Genomic DNA, 21,028 nt, shown 5'->3' with positions numbered 1-21,028 from the left:
GGTGATTCCGACCCTGGCGGTAAAAACCGCCAGGGTCGGGGTCCGCGGGAGCACCACCAACAGGCTGGCGGTGCTCGTTTGGGCATTCTGACCGCGGCGGTACAGCCGCGGCCAGAAACGGAAAGTCGGCGGTGTACCGCCGACTTTCTGCTGCCCATGGGAATCCTCCATAGCGGCGCAGCTTGCTGCGCCGCCATGGGGATTCCGACCCCCATACCGCCATCCTGTTCCTGGCGGTTTCGGCCGCCAGGAACAGGATGGCGGTATGGGGTGTCGTGGGGCCCCTGGGGGCCCATGCAGTGCCCATGCCAATGGCATGGGCACTGCAGGGGCCCCCGTAAGAGGGCCCACTTTGAATTTCAGTGTCTGCTTAGCAGACACTGAAATTCGCGACGGGTGCTACTGCACCCGTCGCACCCCTTCCACTCCGCCGGCTCCATTCGGAGCCGGCTTCATCGTGGAAGGGTGTTTCCCACTGGGCTGGCGGGCGGCCTTTTGGCGGTCGCCCGCCAGCCCAGTGGGAAACCCAGAATGACCACCGCGGTCTTTTGACCGCGGTACGGTCTTCTGGCGGTTCCCGCTTGGCCCCCTTAGTGTGAGTGCATTTAGTTTCATAAATGCTAAAGAATGTGTGCAATTTTGTTGTGAAAAACATTCAAACTTTCCTATATTTGAAAGGGTCAACGGGATGGGTTTCCTCATCTGGAAAAAAAATATTGCAGGTTAAGAAAAAACAAAAGAAAGGAAAAGTTAACCGTGAAAATAGATTTTTCGATCACACATACTACTGTAAATTCTCTATTCACTGACAAAGATGACTCGTTGCTTGCAGATTCATCTCAAAGTAAGTGATTCAATGAGATATAGGGCCAGATGTATCAAACATTTTTGCAATCGCAAAAATGCATTTTTGATATGTAACAAGTCCACTTTGCAATTCGGTAACTTGTAAATTGGATTTGCGACTACATACCGATTCGGTATTAGGAAGGGGCGTGTCAAGAGCGTCCCTTCCTAATACCGAATCACAGAGGTATGTATGATTGTTTTGTGACCGTGAATGTGGTCACAAAATAATCGCAGTTACCACCAATTTCAAACTGGTGGTAACCCATTCACAAAGAGGAAGGGGTCACCAGGGGTCCCCTTCCCCTTGTGATTGCATGCGAAAACGTTTTTTAAGAGCAGGCAGTGGTCCGTCGGACCACTGCCTAGTCTTAAAAAATTAAAACTTTTAATTTTACATTTTATATTTTTAAACACATCCCATTTTTCTTCAAGGAGAACGGGCTGCATTTTTAAAAAAGATTGCTTTATTGAAGAACAATCACAGACATGGTGGTCTGCTGAGCCCAGCAGGCCACAATCACTGTAACTGTAGCCATTCGCAATGGCTGGCAAATTGCGACCTACCCCATGAATATTAATGAGGTAAGTCCATTTGCGAGCGCTTGCGAATCGTAGTATGAAACTGGAGTTTCATACTTTCCAATAGCGATTATTTGATTGCAATTTGCAAAACATCGCAATTAGGTAATCACTATTGGAAAGATTGATACACAGGCCCATAGAGTTATAGATGGGTAACAGTGTTTTCTCGCTCTGTTTTTCACTGAGAGGTTCAGCGTGACATTAAATAAACAACTACAGTGAAGTTATCTATTATGTCATTCAGAACCACGAGGTGAAAACATCCTCGTAATTCACTTTTTACCCGTCTATAGTGCTGTGTTATGTATGGCACCCAAAATCATCTGCCTCTACCATCAGTTGTACGAAGAGGCAGAGGAATAATCGGGAGCCATGGAAAAAAAATGGGGGCATATTTATAATCCCCTAGCCCCACCTTGCACCACATTAGCTTCAGTATTTTTTACAGTTATGTGGCCCAACAAAGCAGAAATCCCTGCACTGTATTTACAGAGTGGCACAATGCATGCATTGCACCACTCTGTAACCCTTTGCGCTACATTATGCCTGCGTCTGGCATAATGTATGCAAAGGGGGTGCTCCCCTGTTAGCAGGGCCATATAAATGGAGCATGGAAATCTATGAGATTTCCTTTCACCATTTTGTACAGCACTTTTAATGCCTGGAAGGCTACCATTATTGAGAATGGGTCCCTATGTACTCTACAGGAGCAGCGCCAACATCAAGAGCATCACATTGAATGATGCTATTGCCCCCTACCCTGCGCCATAACACACCATATTTTAAATACGGCGCACACATGGTGGCGATAGGGGCACTAAGGGGAGCAGGGAAAGTGGTGCTGCACTCAGTGCAGCGCCAATTTACATAAATCCTCCCAATGGTCTCTCTTCCCTGCCCAGAAATCAGGAGAGCAGCGATCACCTGACTAATGCTCAAGATATGCTCAATATTTGTGCAGTGTTTTGGGTCAGGAATTCTGCTTATGGAGGATTGTCTATTCACACAAGGGTTAGCAGCCAAGGGGCTCCCTCGGAGACCTACATAACAAAACCATACATTTTAGATTAGGCAAAAGGAGATTTTGAAACCTACATCTGGAAATGTATTTCCCCATTGCCTTCTATTGAAGCAGATGCAATTTTAGACAAGCGGCATAATAAAGCCATTTTTGGCTTAAAAATCATGAGTCAACCTGATTGAATCAAGTCTGATAACATGTTTGCCAAGCATTAAGAGATGAGAAATGATTACAGTCTATATATATTCTACAAATGAAGGCAGACTAGATCCACAAGACAGCAAGCACAGTGAAACTTTCAGTGGAGTGAGCTACATCTTGTGAGAAAAGTTAGCAAGACAAAAAAAAAACGTAATAGTGACTGCGGCGAACAATCCCTACAAATTGCAAGCAGGCTTTAAAACTCAGCATAAACCCTTGCTGTAAAATGTAATATTGACTGGTGAATCTCTTTAAAATGCCAATAAAATTATCTTAAAAAAAAAAAACTAGCTGAGAATAGCAAGGGGCTTATTTACAAGCCCTTTACGCCACAGCTGCGTCACTTTTTCCCAATATAAAAAGTGATACACTGGTGCACAAGGGGCTTGTAAATAAGCCCCCAGGTGAGCAAAAAGAATTTCAGGAGCAAGAAGTTTACAGAGAGCTAGAAAGTCTCAGCAGGGGCATAATACAGGCCCTGCAGTCCCTGTGGCACAGGAAGTCCCCAAACCTTTAAAGGCCCCCCTTTGATCCCAAATCCATGGATATCTGTTAGAGTCATCCCCCTAAGAGGCTCTTCATTAACACCCATTCAGATGCTGAGGGTTTATAATTTACATATACAGTGTAGAACCTGCTTTGTATTGATCTTGTAACGTTCATTTCAGTATTGTATTTTTTGCCAAAATTAGCACAGGTGGTAAACATATTTTATTGGTTTTCAAGTGATAGCTAGTACAAAGGTAGCAGAATATAGGGATACACGTGTGGTTTCCAGCCAGGATCATAGCTTTGTAATATTCCCCTACTTTGCCTTTTTATCCCTTTCCTCCCCACTCTGAGTCGGAGTTGTACTAACATGTAACAGTGAAGATAAGTTGAAACTAGAAAGTCAGACAAGTGAGAAAGCAGTATGGACCACTATAGGTGGAATCGGGGCTGGGTGAGCAGTGTCTGAGCCCTAGGCCAGGGAGAGGGATATCCGCTAGGGTAGGTTTAATTAGTGGTGGGGCAGGGGTGTCCCACCTCACAAGGCCATCGGCGATCCCTCTCACAATGGTGGGTCTGGGTTTTTGCAAAATGTCGACTAGCACTTCCCATGCACTGGCTTTTTCAAGTTTCCCAACTCCTCGACGCACCTCATGTAACAGGAGGGCCATTTCACAACTTGCCCACTTTTCCAATTCTTTATACCGTGCCAACAAACGGAGGCCCCCGGGTCTTTACAATGACAAGTGATTTCGTGTTTGGCCAATACCAGTGCTGCATCTTGAAATTTGCTGATTCCTCTGGTTTTAGAGGAGTGCAGAAACCAATGAAGTAAGCAATGGCCAGGGGTTGTGGGGACAGCTCTGTAGATCAATTTGGCTATTGTCTGCATCACTCTCTCCCAGTATGTGCCGAGGTGAGGACAAGCCCAAGTCATGTGGAGAAAGTTAGCACCCACTTTCCCACATCTAGGGTAGGAGACATCAAGTATACCAAAGTACTTATTAATTCTTTTCTGGAATGAGGTAAGCCCTGTGTAGTATGTAAAAGCCATTTAATTTTGAATGGGCATTTCTAGAGATCTTGGGGAGACGTTCTAATATTGTATCCCATGCCTTTTCCGCAATGGGGAAACCTAAGACCTTCTCCCAGCAAGACCTAAGGGTTTCGAGGGGGCTTAATGCGTTTGTTTGCAGTGATCTATATAAACAAGTAACAGTTGTTTCGGTGCCGGCTGAGAGTGCTATGTATTGGCAGCAGAGTTTCCCAATTTCCAATGTCAGCAGAATGCCGCTGTTATTGAGCCATGGAGCAGAAAGTGGCCCTTGGGGAGGTTAAAGTGTGTTCAGAATTCATCAAAGGAAAGGAGGGCTGACTGGCACAGTTCACCCACCCTATCTACCCCAGCATTCGACCACTCTCGAAGGCTACCACAGTCCCCCCTTAACATGTTGAGTGGCAAGTCCGGGGAGTATGGGAATTAGGTATGTGTTTTGCACAGACTATGTGCCCAGCATTTTGTAAAGACTGAAACTCCCATGAGCCTGCCGTTAGAGTACTGTCAATCCTCAGTAGAGTTTTTATGAGGTCACCCGGGGGGAACCATAGGGCCCACTCTCTTATTCGGGTCCAGTCTCCCTGCCATGCATTGGGTATACCATTGGAGTTGGGCCACCTGGTAGTACGACTCAATGTCAGAGACTGCCAGCCCTCCTTGGGAGGTCGGGAGTTGCAATGTGGTAACAGCCGCTCATCTGCAGTTCTGGCCCCAGATGAAGGGACCCAGTATGGTATTAAGTTCTCTAAAAAAGGAACTCGGGATCCATAGGAGAAGTGTTCTAAAAAAAATACAGAAATGGAGGTAGCACTACCATTTTCAGCAGGGATATGCACCATGCCACAAACAGAGGAAGAGTACTCCAGAAATCTATATGAGTTTATCGCCAGTCTCAGGTTTCCCTCAAACTTATTGGATGGGCCATGGTAAATATTTACCCCTAAGTAGGAGAGGCAGTGGGGCTTCCACCGGAGACTATCCAGGGACTTTGGCACATATACCCACTTTGGTAGGGAATACATGGGCCTTTTGCTAGTTAACCTTAAGGCCAGCTAGAGCACCAAAATGCTCCAGTAAGGTTCTGACTCCCGTGAGATCCTCTTAGGTGTTGGTGAGGAACAGCAAGAGGTCGCCAGCATATAATGCTATTCTCTGAACAGTAGCACCTACATGAACTCAACTGTAGTGACTCCCAATCTAGCCATACATGTGAGGGGCTCCATGGCCACCGCAAAGAGGAGTGGGAAGAGAGGGCATCCCTGGCCAATGCCCTGCTTCACAGCATAACTATATGATATGCATTGCCCAGTTCTGACTCAGGCTCTGGGGTTAGTGTATAGTAGTCAAGTCCATTCCACAAAGGTGGTTCCCAGCCTCATGAGTGTGATAACTCCTTAGAGTTAGCCCCGCTCAAAAGCCTTTTCAATGTCTACAGTTAGAATGGCTGCCTTCTCTTTATTGTATGTAGATGCATCTAGCAAGGATGCCAGCCTCCTCACGTTGTGGGCGGTGTTGTGGCCTGGGATAAATATCGCTAGGTCAGGGTGAATTATCTGTGTAATGAACGGAAGTAGCCTAGTAGCAAGGATCTTTGCTTAATATTTTAAAATCAATATTTAACATGGAGAATGACTGCTAGCCCTTGTAATCCATCGTCTGTTTCACCAGCCAGTGCTTCTTAAGTGGTCTGAGGGAGGTTCCCTGCGTTTATAGCTGCCTCATAAAGGTTCATAAGGTGAGAATCCATCCGATAATTGAGTTTTACCTCTTGCTAGTCCTTTGATTGCCTCTATGATTTCTTACGGGGAGATGTCTGCACCCAGGCTTTCAACTTCCTCTGTTGTAATGTGTGGGAGGGGAATGGACGCTAGGATTCTCTGCAGGGTCCCAGCTTCCTGCTTGGTCCTACTTGCATATAGCTCTTGAAAGTATTGCTTAAAGCAGTTATTGATCTCAGTTTGAGAGTAAAGGACATCCCCACTAGAGGAAGTCAATTCTACAATGGGTGCACCCTGTTTAGGAGGATTGGCTAACCAGGCTAATAAGCGACCAGATTGATCATGTTCTACATGAGTCTTTTCCATGTAGGCCATGTAGTCAAAAGAGTGGAGTCGCTCAGTATGAGTCGCCACACATTCTTTTGCTTCTACCAATGCAATCTGCATTTCTGGGTCATATTCGCTCCACCTCTCTATGCCTGTCCTCAGCCTCATCAAGCTCCAGGTGCATCATTCTCTAGACACCCATCGACTCCGCCAGGTAATGTCCAAGGATTATGGACCTAAAAGTATCCCATTCTTTCTCGACAGTGGATGCAGTCCCATCAGTCTCTGTAAAAAAGGTTCTCATCTTCTCCCTAATGGCCTCCTGGAATATTGGGTTTTCTAAAGCCTCAGGCTTTAGACTCAGGTGTGGATTTTAGGATAGGGTCTATGCCAATGAAGATGTAAGAGGGCTGGATTATGGTCTGAGAGAGTGCGATCGAGATATCCCACTTCCTGTGTCTGTGTATGTATGTCAGCTGAGCACAGTAAAGTGTCTAGATGTACATGTAAAGTGGAGTAATAGGAAAATTATTAGGAGAGGGGGTGTCTGCGTCACCAAGAGTCCACGAGGTCCCATCTCTTCTGCCGCTCTGTGAACATGCAAACTGTGCGGTGTGTAGGGGAATCCGGCGGGGGTGTGAGCGGTCTAGCTTGGGGTCAGCAACACAATTAAAGTCCCCGCCAACTACACAACTACAGAAAAGTGTGTGAGGTAGGGAGCTAGGCAGGTAGAAAGTTTTTTCAAGAAAACGCTCTGGTCGGTATTAGACCCACATATAAATAAAATTCAAAAAGCAGTGAATGTTTTTTTAATCACCGGACGGCGATATATATATTAACTATATTGATGTCTCTCCCACAAAGCTAACACACAATTGCTATGTATCTGCCTTCAGGGACTATTATAGATTTGGTATGTTGAAAAGCGACTCCCGCCCCAATCCAGACCAGCACTTCTCTGGCAAAGGTAGAGACTGTGGTGGAGAAGACTTGCCCTCTCCATGTACGCTGTAGGGCTTCCCCCTCCTTAGCAGTTAGGTCTGCTTCTTGTAGTAGGGCAATGTCGATCCCTCTTTGTTTTAAGTAAGAAAATAATTTGGAACGTTCTACCATAATATGAATGCCCCGGACATTTCAGGATATGAGCTTATAGGTTGTAGAATCTACCACGGCTGCAGTACGGGCTGCCCTCCCATATCAGTTCCCCTCTAGCGGCAGCCTTTTCCTCCAAAGTACTATCCAGACCCATGAAGCCAGTAAACATGTACATGATTCGCGACTAAGAGGGCCTCCAATACCAAGTGTAAAACAGGTCAACAAAAACAACATTACCTTCCAACTCCCTCTCCGAAGGACAAGAAGTAGAACCTCTCCCATCCAAACCTGAAAGCAAAACAAGTCACTCATAGTCTATTTGGGAGTGTGGTGCAGTTTGACCCAAGGGCGGACGCCCTTGTGCCCCACCGACTTTTTATATCAACATATTGTTTAGTATGCAGGAGTCCTAGGGGAACCCAAGCTCCCCCTCTCCTTTTGTGGAGATGCTCGGTGTCCCAGGACCCTGCAATGTACCAACAGGCCCCCAACTAAGGGATACATATTTAGATTAATCATCTGCAGTTCTGGGGGTCACGCTTGGTAGGATGACACTTGAGGATTCCAAAATAGAAGACTCGAACTCTGAGGCAGATCCTTCAACCTCCATACCCTGTGGAGGAGAGGGTGGACCAGAGCTGGATCCACTCATTGAAGCCACCTCCTCTACTACTCTCTGTCTCTTCTGCGGAGTCTCTGCCTCCATTGGTGCCGCTGTCTTCATCGAGGCTCTGCATCTGCGATGGCGAGAACAGCACATCGACAGAGCTGCTCGGGTTGTCCACTAGGTCGGGCTCTTGGCTGAAGGTCAATCCAGGGCCATGCCTCTTGGGGAGATTGGAAGAAACAGGCAGTCTCTGCAGCAATCACTGCAGCAATCACTTTAAATCAGCCAGGGAATTGCATCAAGTATAGAACTCCAAGTTCTCGCAGCTTTTTCTTTGTCTCTGCAAAGGCATTTCACGCTCTCTACACTTCCCGAAAGAAGTCAGCGAAGATCATGATTTTACTGCTCCCTATGGTGAGGGTTCCCCACAATCTTGCTTACCTCATAATACATTTGCAGTCCTTTTAGTATATTAGGCGGGCTACTACTGGTTGTGGGGGAGTCCACGGGGGCATAGTCTGCCTCTCATATCAGCCTGAATGCGATTCCCGCCAACGTGGCAAGCAGTATGGGCCACCCTGCTTGGGGCTCTCTGGCGGAGGCCCCAGGGCAGTGGATCACTAACATAACTGCTCGTCATCAACTGTTGCCCCCGATCTCACTCCCTCAGGGCGCAGTTCCAATGGGTGGTGCTGTTATTGGTTCTAGGCATGCAGTTGCTGGAACTCTGGGCCATATCTGGGCAGGCGGCACATCTCCTTCTTTAAATGGCTCCTTCAATGTAGGGTTGTTCCCTCAATCCTACCATGTCCCGCCTATCCCCCACCCCGCCTCTCTCAGGGTCCGGAGTCCTTCACGGGGAGACCTTGTCCCATACTCCAATATGAATGGGGAGGGGCAGCTCTTCCAGCACCTGGTGCCAGCTGCTATAAGAGAAGCCACGGGGTTCCCTACTACAGATTGCAGCCCGGGGCCCCACCACCGCCTAATGACTCTCTGGAAGTGTGGCAGGCAGAGGGGAAGCTAAGCCTCCACCCAAAACAGTCCCATATGAGCCCTCTGCCGCCTGCAGTCAGAACCTCCACCACCCCTTGGGATCATCGGGCATGTCCTCCATCCACCAGCTGGAGAGTTCTGATGTGCCCGCTGACCCGCTGGCTCCCTCTTCCCAGTGTAGCCCTCATCTGGTTAGAGATCCACAGTGCCTGGGTGGCCCTGGGCCATCTCTGGATCCACCGCAGCAATCGGGTGGGCAGTAAGGGCACAGAGCATAGGACATCAGGACTTCACAGGCGTATGGAATAGTCCTCCAATTCCAAGCAACAAGTCAGCCCAGTCACCAGGCAGCCCACCTAGGCCTCTCTCCCCGCAGCCGCCATGTTACAGTCTTCACGCCGGTCAGTCCAGTCAGGGGCGATCGCAGATTTCTCCTGCTGCCGTCATCACCACTGCTGTAGCTGCAATCTGCGAGTTGTAGGGGGGTCAGGTCCCCAATAATGTTGTGTTGGGGGCCCAGTACCTGAGCAGGATGGGGTCAGATGGGGCCAAGGGTGCTGGAGCTCTCAGGTTTGCATCCTATTCCATTTGCTGCAGGCCCCGAAAAATGGCTCAGGTGGTAAACCTAGTGCAGTGACAGACATCCCAAAGAGACCCTGCCCTCCACAGGCACCATGTACTTTCAGGTAGGCAACCAGGGGAGTAGCTCTAGGGGAGTGTTTGGGGTGTTACAGGCCCTTTTAAATGTATTCTGTAATAAATAGTTGGGTACAAGTGCTTTCAGTCGGGTAATGTGAAGTGTGTGTCCGATTTTACTTGGAGTTTTTACATGCTCACACAGGCAAAAACACATATACACCCTCTCTTATATTTTGGAGGCCTTAGGAAATGTTGATTAGTTTGAAAAATACTGTTTTAACTATAACTAACAATCCACCCTCTTCTCTCTTTAAAGTGCCTCTTCAGCCCCCCTCATGCCATGCTCTTCATATAACATGTTTCAACAACAATTGTAGGGAAACCTGAAGTTTACACCCCTCCAATTATACTGACCAAGCCACGCCCTTGTAGGCAGCATGGGAATTCTCCAAGCTTACAAGACAGCTGAGCAGGGGTAAAGTTTGGGGGGGGGGTGTATGACTGAATTATTTTGAGAGGCCCACAAATCTTCACCCACCATGACAACACCATCCCCCGCAATAAGATATCCTTCTGTCTACCCACTGCTATCCAGGGCCACCTCAAGAAGGGAGCAGCCAGGGCTGCGTGCCAAAAGCCCCACTCTACAGGGTCCTGCACTTCCACAGCTGAAAGTATTTTTTTATACTAAACTGCAGCCTGCAATCCCTGCATAAAAATCTGTCTCTATCTTCCTCATTACTGATCACTTGTGACGTCTCCACCCGCCTATAATAAGGACATAAAGTAACTGCTCAACTGTAATAAACCATTACACTTGAATTCTGACATCAGAATGTCTGCTGCCAGAGCCCACAGTGAAAAGGTAGATCACAAAGCATATTTACAGCTACAGTTTAGACAAGCAAAATGGGATCTGTTTTTTTTGGCTAATATATTTCTCTAAAAAAAGAAGTGATCAGCCGAAAGTTGATATTTATGGCAACATATTTACTTGCTCTATTCTATAGGTCATTGAAAGAAAGATAGAATTTCTGCATGTTTCTACTCAATCTGAGCCACAACATGTTTAACCTGATTTACAGTAATCTGATTTTAATATCAATTTGCACAAAGTACAAACTACTTTTTGCCTATTTTAATTTCTCAGTACAGATTTTGCTTTTACTTTTCTTGACAGAAATGAACATGAAAGAGCAAAACACTAAGCATATAAGGGATATATGGGAAGGGTGATGGCATGACCATGTATTATAAGGAAGTAAACAGCCCCTACCATGCATTACAAGGATATTGCAAGTCACAATGGAATTCCATGTCCTTATAAAGATACTTGGCCTTAATCCTCATTCCTATATATGGCCACAGAACTCCATAGTTACTTGTAATACCTTTATGATTCATGGCAAAGGATGCTTATCCCATCTAACATATATATTTATGAGCCGGCAGGTAATGCTAGTCACCACTTGGTGGCACAATATAATGGTAAACTACCTGGGCCTCTTAAAAGGTTCTGCCAGGTCTACTGCCACCCCTGGTGTTAAAGTTAACCTCAGCCAGAGAGTTGTGGCTGAAGGGTGGCCTATCCATAGGGAGATACTATCTTTGTGTAAAGGAAAATGGGGGCTGTAAGCCATGTACACATAAAAATAAGTGGGACACCCTTTCAAGCATGTCCAATATTCCTGGATGCATTATACATTCCTACACATTGTGATATTTTCCATCTGGTTTACTGAGTGACTAAACTCTCAGTTACACACACACAGAACTATTTTTCAAAGCTATTTGCTTTTGGAGGCTTAGTATTGTTACAATTATTGCTCATGCCATTAGTATTGAAAACTGTGTGTGCAGCCTTTAGAAGTGGCCTTTTCTCTTTTCGTGGAAGTTTTTCCATAAAGCCCTTGTGCCACATGGCCCTATGTGCATGGGATTTGGCTATGCAAGTTAGCTCCGAGTATGGAATTCAGTAAGGCTCTATGCCTAGCTTCTCTGCTCTCAGTGCACAATGCACACAACCCCTGGCAGTGCAAATGACACACTGGATGCAATGCTTGGCTGAAGGCCTCAACTTGCTCCTTACCCCTGCTCCTAGTATGCAGGTCCAAGATCCTACTGTGCAGTGTCTTCTGTAAGGCAAAGTTGACTAATGGCACAGGGCATGGCTAAAGATCCATTGCCCACTGCAAAGTTGAAGACCGGTGAAAGCAGCAAAAATGACTGACATCCAGCAAGGATGACTGGAGTGGTTTGTGAATCAAGTGGTGCTGAGTCTGACTGCTGTGTTTTATGGGGGGGACGTTTAAATGCTGAAGGCTAGTCCAAGCACTCACAGCCTAAAAGGCCTGCCAATAGTCGTGCCCAGTAAGTCCGGGAAAAAATGTATGCTTAGACATAATTGCGAATGTCTGAAACTTTTAGATTCTGGATAACAACCATACAACACCCTTCAACTGAAAATGTATGCGGAGGGGAATTTGTATATTTTTATAATGTTATTTTCGCATTCTAGTCACCTTCTTCCCACAGGCTACAGCATCCATCGTGTGGACAACGCACAAGCTGTCATCCATATGTCCTCCAGGTCCTGCACCCTAGCCAAGCAAGTATCACTCAACAACATAGAGCTACTGATATACCATTACTCACGCTCAGCAGGTCTTCCAGACAGAAAAATGACTTAAATGTTGAATTCTCAGATCTCCTGACCACCTTGTGCATCTGAAATGTCTGCACCACCCTTGGGTGACTTCCACCTCCCAGACAACACAAGCTCTAAAAAAACTAGAGATACCCTTCTCAACCTCCTTTTCCCACTCAACCTGGTACAGCATGCCACACAACTAATACACTCTAAAGGCTACTGAGTCTAAACAACAATCAGGTGCAAACCACTCACATCGCTGGATTAGAGCGCCCATTTTGCCACCCCTATCTCCCTGCTTAGCATCCTACTTACAAATTAAGGTCAACCCAAGAGCCGATATTTCAAAGGCTTCTTCATAGAAAACCTAATGCTTGTACTCATCTCTTACTTTTTCACTACACGTCTGACACCCTTCTAAACAATTTCAACACATTTTTAGAAAACTATCGGACAGATGTATGAAGCATTCTTCTGGTTTGCGACCGGAAAAATTTGTTTTTCGATGTGCCAAAGGAAAATTCGAATCGGTATCTTGTTTACCAAATCGCATTTTGCTTTTATGATTCGGTATTTGGAAGAGGTGCGTTTAGGGCGCCCCTTCCTAATATCGAATCACACTCATATGTAGTAATATTTTGAAACCATGAATGTCATCACAAAACATTCACAGTTACCACCAACTTCAAGGTAGTGGTGACCCATTGCAAACAGAAAGGGGACCCCAGGGACCCCTTCTCCTTTGTGAATGGAAGCATAAATATTTTTTCAGAGCAGGTAGTGTTCCTGTGGACCACTGCCTACTCTGAAAAAATGGAAAGAAAACTTTTCATTTTTTTTATTTGAAATGAATCCTATTTTCCTTTAAGGAAATCGGGATGCATTTCAGATTTTAAAAACTGCTTTATTTAAAAAGCAGTCACAGACATGGTTGTCTGCTGTCCCCAGCAGGTCACCATCCCAGTGAGTGCGGCCATTTCCAACGGGGATCATAAATTACAACCTACCTCATAAATATTGATGAGGTAGGTCTTTGCAACCCCATTGGGAATGGCTAAATGTGTTTGAGACACATTTTCACATTTCAGTTGATGAGTCTATAATTGCGACGCGGAAAACATTGCAATTAGAGATTAGCAAAATTAAATGGACATACATCTGACCCCTATGTGAACACCTGTGTCCCAATTAAAACAAGAAAGTGCAAGTCCCAGCCTTCAGCACCCTTATACTCTAACTATCTTGCTGACAATAAGCAATTTATCTACAAACAGAAAAGAAAATGGAAGAAAAGACAAAACTCCAGATTATTTCATGACACTAACATCCCACAGCGCACCATGCAGACAGGTCATCACATCAGCAAACCAAAGCCCTATACCAACAGCATCAATGAAGACACCAACAGAAGCAGTAAGCTTTTTGTGACAATCATGCACTGCGTTCACCTCCAGCTGTACCCGCCTATTCCTCACTTTGCAGAAAAATGGAATGCCATCAACCTTTTCTTCAGTACAAAATACAGTTCATCTTACAGCACATGAATAGCACCATGCGTGCTTTATCGCTTACATTTACCCATCTCATAAAATCCCACAATGGTCATCATTCAAAGCACTGTTTCTTGTAGATCTCACAGATGTGCTCAACTCCCTCAAAGCCACTGCTTAGGAAGATGATGTTTGTTCCTTGTATTTCATCAAATCCCTCTCTGGGGATGCTCTCCCATCCCTGCCCACTGTTAACAATGCCTCCCTCACACAAGACATCTTCTCAGAAGCTCTCAAGACAGGCCTCCTCCTCCCACTCCTAAAGAAACCGCTCGCCAACTACCAGCCCAAAACACACCAACCATTCATTGCCAATATCATTGAAAAATAAGTCTATGTTCATCTCCAACATTACATTAATGCTAACCACCTGTCTGGTTTAAAATCACAATGTAGAATGGAGACAACAACCTTACACATTGTAGATAATGTCCTCCTACCACAAATAGAGGTGACCTCTGCCTCCTGACATTGTTATACCTCTTAGCTACCTTCAACTGCATCGACCATCCTACCCCATATTCATCCTCAAGTCTCAAATGGCATTCAATTGCAATGTCTCTTCCTGGTTCCCTTCCTATGCATGAACACAGACAGGTCCCAAAAGACCACTGGGTCCCCTAGTGTTCCATACTGTCCCTAGTAATTTTCAAGCCCTATATCAAGTCTCTTGGTGTTCTACTCACAGATAACAGCATCAAGATTCACCAAAATGCCAATGATACACAACTCCATTTGGAAGTCTCCAATGCCTCAAACACTACCTGCACTTCATCCAGATTGCGATGGCTATCACCTAACTGAAGCTCATCCCAAAGAAGACAAAATTCCTTTATTCGCTAAGTACAGCAAGCAAGAAGTAGTAAACAACCTGGCTTAATGACATCAAACTTTGCGTCTTTGAACCCTACTTACACTGAATGCCAAGCCACTTGAATTTATCCTGGACCCCAACCTCATCCTCAAGGAACACATTGCCAATAAGACAAACAAAAAAACAGAGTACCAGCTTTCTCTTATAAAGAAAGCAAAATCATTTCTTCGAGAAGTGGTCCTTTTTTTCAATATATTGAGAATACCTGGGTCTTTAATTTGGTTTTCAAACTGTAGCAGCAATCTTAGAATGAACATGACCCCGAAAGATGGCAGCACATCATTGCCATCTGGAAATTATTGCAGTCTGAAGTTCTCATTCGGAAAGAACATTGAGTGTCTCTGAGAAGAGGTCTACCTCCCCTGAAGTACCCTCAGCCCCTTTATATCTACAAGCCGATGATCAGAATTAATTTTAGGGTGATGAGATGCACCATTATAGAGGAATTAGCTGTTGTTTCTGAGGATTTGGCCAACCTGTATGGTTTGATAGTTGGTCTACCTGTTTGGAACCACAAACTGTGCTATACATTTGCCATCCCTTTTGTCATAGCAGTGCAAATCTGTACCATTCGATAGGCATCAACGTTATTTGAGTATACTGAATCACCAAAACACTACTGTATGTACTTTTATTAGGTGTTATTAGATTTTGGTAAAGCCCATTTCTTTGACCCTTCCAACATTTCTTTTGACTGGCCTTCAGTCGATCCAGAATACAGCAGATAGAATTAGAGAAGGAGCTATCAGGTTCTGCCGTACAACTCCCTTACTTCCTACATTTACTTTGTGTTGAAGCCAGGAGTTCTTTTAAAACACTGTGCCTCCTATAACATTTGGCTCTGCCACAGAGTTCTTGAAACAATGCACCTGTCATTACATTCTGTCACATTCACTTCTTTCTAGTCATTTGGGCTTACACAGAGTACCAAGTTTTCACCTCAAGGGAAAGGGATTCTGTGCTTCCTTGGTACTAGACCTGTCTCTAGGGTATACTTTACCTCCCTACTGCCTAAAAGTTCCAGATCTTTCTTGGAGATTTTTCCCTTTTGGAAATTACTCAAAACCCGGCTCTCTCAAATTTTTTGCTGCAATAGTTTGCTGTCTCATCAGTTCCCACATATCCAACCTAACAATGTGAAACTGTAAGAAATTGGGTTATTAGTTGAGGCAGACAGAAGTCCCAATCACATAACAGAGTCAATCCTTGTCAGTGTAGACCACAGTCACTAAATTAATCTGTGCCTAACTCTCTGGTAACTTGGCACAAAAGCAGTCAGGCTTAACTACTTAGAGGGACTGAGTAAACTCTTTATGCAGCACTCTCGGAGTAATACAATGAAAACACAACACAAGAAAAATCCTAAACCAATTTAGAACAAGCACTGGCGGTCTGTCCTATACACACGTTACTGGCTTGCAAATGTGTTTTTGCCCTGTTGTACTTTAGTGTGGCTCTTGTTTAGTATGACTAACAGTTAGTGGTGTGGAGTGGCATGTCATAGAGTGGAGTGGGAGAACAGTGTTGTAGAGTGGATGTGTTGGAGTGCAGTGTTATAGAGTGGAGTAGGGGAATTGAGTAGAGGGAAGTTGGGTTTAGTGGCTGAGTGTCGTACAGTGCAGAATCATAAAGTGGAGTGGTGTAAAGTGAAGTGGAGTGGGGTGAAATAAGGTGGAATGGGTTTGAGAGGATTGAGGAAGTGGGCTAGATTGGAGTAGAGTGGGGTGGATTGGATTGAGGCAGAGCGGGTTGGATTGAGTTGACTGGGGTGTATCAGATTGTAGTAGATCTATTAGATAGGATTGGGCAGACTGGATTCTGTGGATTGGATTGGGGTAGATTGGATTTGGGTGGGATCAATTGGAATGGGGTGGATTAGATTGGAGTGGTGTGAATTGGATTGTGTGGGGTGGGTTACATGGGAGATTGGATTGGAGTGGGGTGAACTAGAGATGGGTGGACTGGAGCAGGGTGGATTGGAGTGGTGGGGATTGGAGTGCAGCGCATTGGAGTGGGGCAGACTGGAGTAAATTAGAGTAAGGCAAATTTGGAGTGGGTCAGATTGTTTTGGAGTGGGACAGAGTTGAGTGGGACAGAGTGTTTTGGATTGGCATGGTACAGATTGGAGTGGGGAGATTGGAGGCGGGCAGACTGGATTAGGGCAGACTGTTTTGGTTTGGGTGGACAGATTGGAGTGGTGCAAATTGTTGTGGGTTGAAGTGGGGCAGAATGGAGTGGGTCTGACTGGAGTGGACCAGATTGTTTTGGATTGTAACGGTTCAGATTGGAGGGTGGCAGATTGTTGTGAATTAGAGTGAGACAGATTGCAGATGAGCCAATTGGCGTGGGGCAGACTGTTTTGGATTAGAGTGGGACAGATTGTTTTCACTGGAGTGGGGCAGATTGTTTTGGACTGGAGTGTTGCAGGTTGGAGTGGGGAAGATTGGAGTGAGGTAGAGGTAGATTGTTTTAGATCTCTGGATTGGCATGGGACAGATTGGAGAGGGGCAGATTGTTTTCGATGTAAGTGGGGCAGATTGTTTTGGACTGGAGTAGGACAGATTGTTTTTATTGGAGTGGGGAAGATTGTTTTTACTGAAGTGGGGCAGATTGGTTTGAATTGGGGTGGAAAAGATTGTTATAGATTTGTGAGGGATAGATTGGAGGGGTTAGATTGTTTTGGATTGGACTGGTACAGATTGTTTTTATAGAAGTAGGACAGATTATTTTGGATTGTAGTGGGGCAGATTGTTTTTGATTGGAGTGTGTCAGATTAGAGTGGGACAAATTGTTTTGGACTGGAGTAGAGCAGATTTTTTTCATTGAAGTGGAGCAGATTGTTTTGATTAGAGTGGGACAGATTGTTTTGGACTGGACTGGTGCAGATTGGAGAGGGGCAGATTGTTTTGGATTGGAGTGGGGCAGATTGTTTTGGATTAGAGTGGAGCAGATTGTTTTTACTGGAGTGGGCAGATTGGTTTGAATTGGAGTGGGACAGATTGTTTAGGATTGGACTGGGGCATATTGGTGTGGGGTAGATTGCTTTAGATTAGAGTGTGGCAGATTGTTTCAGATTGGTGAGGGGCAGATTGGAGGGGGGTTGATTGTTTTGGATTGGAGTGGTGCACATTGTCTTTATTGGAGTAGGCCAGATTGGTTTGGATTGCAGTGGGGCTGATTGTTTTGGATCATAGTGTGGCAGATTGGTGTAGCAAATTGTTTTGGATCCGAGTGGGACAAATTGGAGTGGGGCAGATTGTTCTGGATTGGAGTGGGGCAGATCCGAGTGAGGCAGATTGTTGTGTAGTGGAGGGGGGAAGATTAGAGTCTGGCAGATTGGAATGGGGTAGATTGTTTTGGATTGGAGTGAGGCAGGGTGTTTTGAATTGGAGTGGGGAAATTGTATTGGGGCAGCTTGTTTTGGATTGGAGTGGGGCAGATTGGAATGGGACAGATTGTTTTAGATTGAAGGGGGCAGTTTGTTTTGGATTGGTGTGAGGCAGATTAGAGTAGGGTAGATTGTTTTGGATTGGAGTGAGGTATATTTGAATGGGGTAGGTTGGGAAGATTAGAATGTGGTGGATTGGAGTGGATTGGGGTGAACGGTTTGGATTAGAGCAGGGTGGATTGGACTGGTCTGGGGTGGATTACTTAGATTGAGTGCGATGGCTTGCATTGAGTGTTCTGGGTAGGTGTGGGTGAGGTGGGGTGGATTGGTGTGGATAGGAGTGTGGCAGATTGGATTAGAGTGGGGTGGTTTGGGGTGTACTGCACGATTTTGTGTTAAACTATAATTTTGGGAATTACATATAAGAAAGAAACACTGTCACTTTGAAATATTTATTTATTTATATAAGTAAATTAAGAGCACACTTGTCACCAAAAAGGTATCATGACACTAAGATACCCTCAAATACCGGAGAGAACAGTAGCTGCACAGCCAACCAGAAAAAAAACGCAAGAGTTATTGAGAAAAGAGCCAAGTTTTCAGCATGTTTCTAAAAGACAGCAAGTCTTCTGGAAGTCTGGGGGAGGCAGGAAGCTGATTCCATAGTTTAGCTGCTCTTACTGAAAAAGCCTGCCCTCCCTGTGTTCTTTTCTTGAATTTAGGAATGCATACCAGGTTGGCCCAGGAGGAGCATAAAAACCTCCTTGGAGAATATCTTTGAAAACGATTCTGCAGGAGGACTGGTCTAAGTCCATGAAGAGCTTTGAAAACATGCCATAGAGATTTACAAACTATTCTCTGCTTGACTGGTAACAAGTGCAGCTCCTTTAGGTCAGCTGAGGTGGAAGATCTTCTAGCACAATTCAAGTCCTGGCTACTTTTTAGTATGATCTTCAAGGGACAGTTTATTACCAAAAATAATTCCCAAATTGCAAACTGAGACGAGGGAGGTAGGCTCATCCTTTACTGGAAGAGGCCAGACATTTGTAGAAAGATTCAAAAGAACATTATGTACTGGGAGCATATCAATTCTGTCTTATCCCTATTAAATTTGAGGGTGTTGGAGTTCAGCCACAAGGCAATGTCCTTTACGCAATTGTGGAAGACATTAACTGCTGTCTGATGGTCACTGTCCAATAACAGAATCAGCTGAGTATCATTGGTGTAATTAACTAATTTGAGATTGTGGGATTTGGTGAGGGTCACAAGAGGTCTCCTATAGAGGTTGAACAAATTAGGACTAAGGAAAGACCCTTTGGGGGACTTTGTTTCACCTCCCTGAAAGCATATCTAAAAGGCGAAAGGGCAACAGGCTGGCTGCGTTCAGATAGATAAGAATCCATCATTTCAGTGCTGTTCCTCCTCCTTCTACTCCGGCCAGGGTGAGTCTATTTAAAAGAATGCCATGACTGACTTTGTCGAACGCTGCAGATAAATTGAGACAAATGAGGGTTGCGGACTGACTGCAATCGACTAACATCCGTAGCTCATCCATGGCGGTGAGGAGGGCAGACTCAGTCCCATGTCATGGTCATAGGCCAAAGTGCACTTGTTCTAGTAAATTGTATTGTTCAATGTAATTGGAGAGTTTTTTGCTAACATACCATTCCAGAGGTTTTATGGGGAGGACCAGCATTGATTTTGTTTTTCATAAATCTGTTTATTAACATTTTAACATTTTTGACTTTTTATCATTACATTACTTCATGCTTTGATAATTGATTCATTATAGCATATTGCGACATATATTGTTTGTAACACTTGGTGATGATTAATAAGTTAATTACACAATATTGCAATTTGTTTTACATTAAATCTTTACTATTGTTTAAGTCTTTATAATTGTTTCATAGTGCTCCTTTACTATTGTGTTATGTGGTTCTTGCTCTGTTTCGCTATTGTGGTTAATGTATTCATAATTGTGCTCAGCATATCTTTGGCTGTGGTCAGTGTCATAGTGTTGTTCCAGTTCCAGATATTCAACTGAGGCGGTGTTATTGGGAAGTCAGATGTTATGAAATTTATATAGGTTAACATTTGAATATATAGAAGAAAAAGTAGAAGAAAAGAGGAAAAAAATAGGAATAAAGAAAAAAGGGGGAAGGGTAAAAAACAACAGTAATGTTTGCCGGTGTCAGTTACTTGTGTGATTATTCCCCTCGTATCTGTTTCTTAGTCAGGGTGTGTATCATGTTACATAAGATCGATTTGCGGGTGGAGGGGCTGGATTAATTGTTGAGTCTAGTATGTGAAGTTTTCCTACCTCACGGTGTTGTGGTGTGCCTTGCTGATACCCAGCTTTGACTCTCTTAAACAGCTTGCTTTTCCGCATACCGGTACTCTCTCGCTTTAGTCTGATCCCACCTCTGTTGAGTGCATTCCTATATTATGCAGCTGTAGCAACAACCCCTCCCAGCAGGTGGGAATCGGAAACTGTCGCAACCCCAGGATCTCCTCTCTTCTTAGTGCTGTGCTCTCTGCTCCCACCCATACCTCAAGTGAGCGCCTCCAGGCCTGTATCGGCGGAGGATCTGGTGATTTCCATCTGCGAGTCACCAATCGCTTCGCCACTATGAGCCCTAGGTCTGTAAACCGTGTCTCTGCTCTGCGTTGCTTGCTTCTATGGAATAGTCCCAGGATACATGCCTCCCATGTGTAGGGTATTTGTTGTGCTATGCATTTGGATAATTTGTCAATCACTTCCCTCCAATAAGGGCCCAAGCTAGGGCAGGACCACATCATATGCAACAGGTCCACTCCAACCTTGTGGCATCGAGGACAGGCCGCGTCTTCACAGGCAAAGTATCTGTTCACACGGGCTGATGTGAGGTAGGCTCTGTGTACTATATAGTGTTAAATTAGGCAGAATCTAGCATTACGGGGTACATTTAGGTGACTCGTAAGAGCAACTTTCCATCACAGTAT

This window comes from Pleurodeles waltl, chromosome 1_2 (assembly GCF_031143425.1).
Source record: "Pleurodeles waltl isolate 20211129_DDA chromosome 1_2, aPleWal1.hap1.20221129, whole genome shotgun sequence".
Classification (NCBI taxonomy): domain Eukaryota; kingdom Metazoa; phylum Chordata; class Amphibia; order Caudata; family Salamandridae; genus Pleurodeles; species Pleurodeles waltl.
This window is presented reverse-complemented; position numbering follows the sequence as displayed.